Source organism: Octopus bimaculoides, chromosome 14 (assembly GCF_046866305.1).
Source record: "Octopus bimaculoides isolate indiv1 chromosome 14, ASM4686630v1, whole genome shotgun sequence".
Taxonomy (NCBI): domain Eukaryota; kingdom Metazoa; phylum Mollusca; class Cephalopoda; order Octopoda; family Octopodidae; genus Octopus; species Octopus bimaculoides.
In genome coordinates this window covers 29,955,364-29,962,619 of record NC_142941.1, presented here as the reverse complement: position 1 = coordinate 29,962,619, position 7,256 = coordinate 29,955,364, and positions in this window count along the sequence as shown.

Here is a 7,256-nt window from a genome sequence, read left to right as displayed (position 1 = left end):
GTTGAACAACGGATTAAGCAACACCAGCAAAACCGATTGTTTAGAATCAACCAAAAAAAGATATTATGAAGAAGTTAATGATGATATAGAATGCAAAAGATTAATTCCTGGTGCTAATGAAAGTCGACAGTTTTGGGATAAGATATGGAGCAAGCAAGAACGACACAATTCTGGAGATGAATGGGCTGTGTAGCCTGAAGCAAACAGCTTCTTATTTCCAGAAAAAAATTATCCTTTTTACCGAAGACTGTATCAGAAATATGAGCAAAACGATTAGCAATTGAAAAGCAGTAGGATCTGATGGTGTACAGGGTTTTTGGATAAAAAATAAAGTTCAGTAGGTGCCGTAAATTGATTGCAGAGAAATTTAATGCATTGACCAATAGAGAAGAAGAAATCCCGAGGTGGTTGACGAAAGGACGAACAGTATTGTGCTTGAAGGATGTATCGAAAGGAAATGCTACCGACAATTACAGGCCAATTTCTTGCATTCCATTAATGCGGAAGCTACTGTCAGGATAAACAAAATGGTAATGCAAAATTGTAAGCGAAGGAGGACAAATTTGGGATTGGCCTGGATTGACTATCGCAAAGCTTACGATATAATTCCGCAAGTGTGGATCATCAAGTACTTATATTTGTTTGGAATTGCAAGGACTGTAACATGTTTTCTAAAGAGAAGTATGGTGGGATGGAAAACTGAGTTCACATCGTGCGGACAAGGCTTAGGCACTCTGGGCATCAAGAGAGGGATTTTCCAAAGAGTTAGCTTATCGCCATTGCTTTTGTTCTTTATATGATCCCTCTGAGCTTTGTGATGAAGAAAATGAAACTAAGATATCAATTAAATGGAGAATCTTAAAGAATCAACCACTTCCCCTTCTTGGAGGATTTGAAGCTGTATGGCAAAGACGAAGCACGAATAAGTTCTTTGGTGAACGTGGTCCACTGTTTTACTGCTGATATTAGAATGGAATTCGAACTCAAGAAGTATGGTATAATGAACCTGAAAAGAAACAAGATACAGTCTCTTGCAGGAATAGAATTACCTTATAGAGAAGTGATTAAGCAAACTGAAAAGGTAGGCTTTACATACCTTGTCATACTAGAGTTCGACGAAATCATGGAGTAAGAAATGAAAGAACAGCTGAGGAAAGAATATTTCCGAAGGCTAAGATTGGTGCTACGCTCAAAATTGACTGGATGGAATAAAATCCAAGCAGTAAATACATGGGCGATAATATCACTTCGGTATGGAGCTGGAATCATAAACTGGCAAACGAAAGGACTGGTGATCATGGATACGAAGACAAGGAAAATATTGACAGTGCACGGATCATTCCATCCCTGATAGGTTGTACTTGTCCAGAGGAAAGGGTGAGAGAGGTTTGATCAGTTGCCGGATTGTGTAGAAGCAGAGGAAAACGGCTTAGGTTGGTGTGTAAAAAGTGCTGTAGATCCATTGCTGAAACATGTCCAGAAGCCCGGAATCATCAAAATTTATAATTGTGTAAAGAAAAATTTAAAGAGGAAATGAACTCAAAATATAAATAGCATGGAAGGAAAGAAATGTACGGTCAGTTTGCAAGAGATATGAACGCCAAGACAAATACAGAAGACTGATGGTTATGGATGCGGAGGAGTGACCTGAAGATAGAGACAGAAGCACTTATATGCGTGGCACAAGAACAAGCGTCAAGGAAGAACTAAGTGAAGTGCAGAATTGACAGCACAACTGTGAGCGACAAACGCAGAATGCATGACGAGAGGGGTAAAACGGTTTGGCACATTGTTAGCGGATGCCCGAAATTGGTACATTCGACGACAGACAATTTGGCAAAAATGATCCATTGGGAGCTCTGTGGAGATTAGGCTTACAAAGAGCATAGCCGTGGTATGACCAAATCCCAAAAGGGTTTACCGAGAATGAAAACTGCAAAATTCTGTGGAATGCAACGATTCGGTATGACCATCAGATCAGGCATCTCAAACCCGACATTGATGTGGTGAACAAAAAAGGGAAAAATTGCATGACAAAATTGCATTGCATATCCCGGTGACAATAGGATCAAAGAGAAAGAAGAAAAAAACTGAACAATCATGACGGTGGGCAATGAAGAAAGTGGACGTGATATCAGTAGTAATTGGCGCGCTGGGAAGTATCAGCACTTAACTACCAACGTGACTCAAAAAGATGGGTACAAATGTAAAGATAGAACACCTATAAAAATCATCACGGCTTGGAACTGCAAGGTTCTTGAAGCATGGTCAGTAACTAAGTGTCACCTTAGTCTACTGACTAGTCGATTTAATCGACCCCAGTGTTTCACTGGTACTTAATTTATCGACCCAGAGAGGATGAAAGGCAAAGTTGACCCCGGCAGAATTTGAACTCAGAACATAAAGACGGACGAAATGCTGCTAAGCATTTTGCCCGGCGTGCTAACGACTTTGCCTGCTCACCACCATTGCGTGACTAAGAAATTACTTTTATTAACACGTTGCACGGTAACATTTGAAAGTGTCTTCTTCCAGAGCGCACAAACACCTACACAGAACGTAAGTGTCGATGTGCACACCTGCATATATGCACACACTACACACCCCGAGAACTGTCATGACTCAAAAGGTCTTGTCAGTTTCTTAGCTTTCAGTTTGAACTCCATCAAGACCCCAAATACATCTCAAAGAAAAGGGATCATACATGCATATACGTACCTACCTACTTACATACATACAGACATACATGCAGACATACATGCAGACAAGCAACTGACTCTGTAAATCGAGCTCGCATTTATAGATCAATAAATAAGTATTCACTTCTTCTTCTTCTTCTTCTTCTTCTTCTTCTTCTTCTTCTTCTTCTTCTTTTTCTTCTTTTTCTTCTTCTTTTTCTCTTTGGGTTAGTGGTTGTGTTGCATTTGTTTGTAAGTCTAGATATGTGAGTCTGTGTTAAGTGATCTCTTTGTCAGTATGTGTATATCCTTCTCTCTCCCTCTCCCCCTCTCTCTCTCTCTCTCTCTCTCCTTCTCTCTCTCTCTCTCCATCTTTGCATGTGTGTGAAAGAGAGAAAGAGAGAAAGAGATAGATTTTTATAGGTTCGTGTGCGAGAGAGAAAGAGATCTTTATCGGTTCGTGTGTGCGTGCTCGTGCATAACAAAAGAGAAAGAAAGAAAGAAAGAAAAGTGAGTGAGGAAATATGTTTGCAGTCATAATGATGAATCGTCGCGCCATTATTTTAGAGGGACAAATGTTTCGTACGAACATTTCATTCGGATACTGGTTCGATAGTGAGTATTGATAAAAAAAAATTGACGTCACTAAATCAACTGTAAGCTGCTTGTGTGTGGTGGGTGTCTGCATTCATACATACATACATACATACATACATACATACAAGTGTATGTACTTGTGTGTGTTTGTGTGTGTGTGTGTGTGTGTGTGTGTGTGTGTGTGTGTGTGTGTGTGTGTGTGTGTGTGTGTGTGTGTGTCTGTCTGTTGCTGCATGGTTAAGAATCTCTCTTCGCAACCACGAAGTTTTGAGTTCGGTCCCACTACGCCTTACCTTTGGAAAGTGTCTTCTGTTATATTCTCATGCATATAGTTGCATGTCTAGACTTGAATGATAAACTTCTGGGAAGTTTTACAGATTTTTACAGTCCCAGCGATGGCTTGGATCTGCTGTCATCGAATCAGCTTTCTCATTTCTGGTTTTGAGAAACTTAATTTCTCAAGATTGGTATTTAGACAGTATGTTACATATCCCGGTGTCCCAATATTTACAAGTATAAACCTGAACTTGTAATCTGGATAGTGTAACTGCAGATTTCTCAATAGTTCAGCATAGGTATTCTCTTTTTCACTGATCTCCAGCTTTATGTTAACATCCGCTGGACAGCTAATTTCTACAACTGTACACAGTTTCTCTTCTCTATCCCAAATCATTATATCAGGTCTGTTGTGCTTACATTTTATTAAGCTCTTCACTGGGACTCTTTTTTATTATGAGTGGCTATGGCTTCTACCATACTGTAGATTCTTATTTCTTTGTCCTCGGGGTTATCCTTCCGATGGATTTCTCTATAGAGTGTCCTAGCTACGACATCATGTCTCATTGGTAGATAATACCGTGATGACATTTTCGGACAACTGCTTATGATGTGGGTGATATCTTCGGTGTTAACTCCACAAAGTCTGCATCAGTTGTCAAATTTTACTGCTTTTCCTGCACCTCTATCCCTTTTGTGCATCAGGTATTTGGTTGATATTTCCTGTTCCTGGATTGCAAATGCATACCCTTCAAAGTGGGAGGTAGTAATCTGGCTATTGGTCCATGATAGACTGCTTTGATGATCGATGTTACTATCATCTCTGAGCTTTCAACTAATATGTCCATGCATAGTCTTCTGCTCATATAGGCTCATCCTTTCATCTGATGATACTTTGCGGTAGAGTCGTGCAACTTCTTTGTGCATGTATTTAAGATTATATGTATGTATGTATGTATGTATGTATGTATGTATGCATGTATGTATGTATGTATGTATGTATGCATGCATGCATGCATGCAATCATGCATGTATGTATGTATGTATGCATTATGTATGTGTGCATGTATGTATGTGCATATGTATGTTCAAAATTATCCTCTTCTCAATACTGAAGCAGCCGGCTTTCTCAGGTACAACAATAGCAGGTGTGTAAGAGAAGCACTTCCTCGTTCAGGATGCGCTGAATGCAATGCTGATGAAACCTTTCCAACTGATAGATATGATGCTTGTAAGTTGTTCACGTTTAGCACCCGTATAACAGGGCTGTAAGAACACAGGCCTCATGCACAGTGAGTTTTCTGTCTCTTGTGATACCTCACCAGACCCGTTTCTTGAATTTCCCGAAAGCCGTACTAGCTTACGCAATCCTGTAATTTATCTATATGCGAGTGAGTTCGATTTTCGAATCGAGCTGTGTGTTATGTCCTGAGCAAGACACTTTATTTCACGTTGTTCCATTTCACTTAACTGTAGAGATGAGTTATAACGTCACTGGTGCCAAGCTTTATCGAGCTTTGCTTTTCCTTTGGATAACATCTGTGGTGTGCAGAGGAGAGGCTGGTGTGAATGGGCGACTGATGATCTTCCTGAAACAAACTTGCCTGGACTTGAGCCGCGGTGGGAAACTTTCTAGGTGCAATCCCATGATCATTCATGACCGAAGAGGATCCTCATATGCACGTATATGTGTATATATGAATATATGCATGTGTGTATATATTTTTGTGTATATGTGTGTATATATTTATGCGTATGTATATGCATCCATATATATATATGTATATATATATATATATATATATATATATATATATTTATATATATATATATATATACATATATATATATATATATATATATATATATATATATATATATATATATATATATATATATATATATATATATATATATATATATATATATATATATATAATATAAATAATATATAAATATATATGCATACATACACATATATATATTTATATACATATATTTGTATATACATGCATATATGGGCACAAGACAACACAGAACATAAGCAACATGAAATACGAAATACAAAAACATGGAATACGAATTTTTTTTGCGAACAACCAGGGAAACAAATGGAAAACAAGACAAGTAACATGAAAAAACGTCCCTTCATCAGTTATAGGCTGTTTTTCTACTTCGTATTTCGAGCAATTCACAAGATACGTTTTCGACAAAACAGTTTCTCTCGCAAAGCAAATTAAATAAAATTTGGGATTTTTGCGGAGGGTCAAAGTTGGTAACAAAAGCAAGACAGTGAAAACAAACTGGAAGGGCTGTTAAGCCTAAAGGAGTTGAGTTGGTGAATGCGGAGAAACAAGCTCTGACAGGAGACAGACAAGAATGCGTCTTATCCCTGTGGCTGATCAGAGAGAAAGAAAGAAATTCAAGTTAGGAAAAGAAAGATGGCCGATGGTCACGTGCGAGCAACGAGAGAGCAAAGGCAGAAGAGTGAGGGGGAGAGAGGGACAGAGAGAGAATGGCGAAGAGGAGGGGAAAAGAATGGAGGAGAGAGGAAAACGAAAGGGAGAGAAGAGGAGATTAAAAGAATTAGAGAAAGGGAGAGAGGAAACGAAAGAGGGGAGAGATATATATAGAATTATACATAGAATATGTGGGGTCTACTGGTGATCTAAACGAATAGGTAGGTACGCTGTGTAAGTGCTATAGTTAGTCATCCGTTAGCTTCCGAGTGTTCCCGGTTGAAGCTGGAGCTAAGGAACCGTAGATGGTTCCGAGTTAGCAGGTATTCGAGGGAAAAGGACAACAAAAACCAAGGCAGGACGAGTATCTCAAGTCATTTAGAATATTTAATTAGAGAAGTGAATTTGAAGCAATTAGTTAATTATCAGGTCATCCCATAAGTTCTGTCCGAATTTTGAATAAAGGAAACAAGTGATCAAATGCTATATTTAATTGAAATTTAATCATCAATGTACTTTCCCTGATTATCTATGACTTCCTTCCATCTATTTACAAGCTTTTTAATCCCATCAATGTAAAACTCTTTTGGTTTCAAAGCGAAGAACTCTGAAATGTCAGTTTCGACCTCCTCCTGGCTTGCGAAAGTTATGTCCTCCAAATGATTCTGTAAACTACGAAACAAATGGTAGTCTGAAGGAACAAGGTCGGGAGAATAAGTGGATGAGGAATTTTTTCCCAGCCTAGCTCTTCGATCTTCTGTGATGTGATCTTTACAGTGTGGTGTCGCACATTGTCCTGATGAAATATCACTCCTTTTCGATTCACTAAAGCGGGTCTTTTTTTTTTTTTTCTTTCAAAGCTTGGTTCAAACGCTCTAATTGCTGACAGTAGACTTGAGCATTGATTGTTGCATTAGGTGGTAACAATTCAAAGTGAATTACTCCTTTGCAATCCCACCAGATAGAGAGAAGAACCTGTTTCCCATGAAGTTCCCTTCTCGGTTGTGGTTGAGCTTTTTCCCTTTTACCAAGCCACTGTTTACGACGTTTAACATTTCGATAGAAGATCCATTTTTCGTCACCAGTCACCAGTCTATCCAAAAAGGGTTAAATGAGTTCACGAAAATGGAGAGATGAGCAGATGTCAACTCGAGATTTGCGGTTGCTTTCGGACAGTTCATGAGGAACCCATTTTCCAAGTTTAGGAACCTTTCCAAGTTGTTGAAGATGACGATGAACAGTTGTA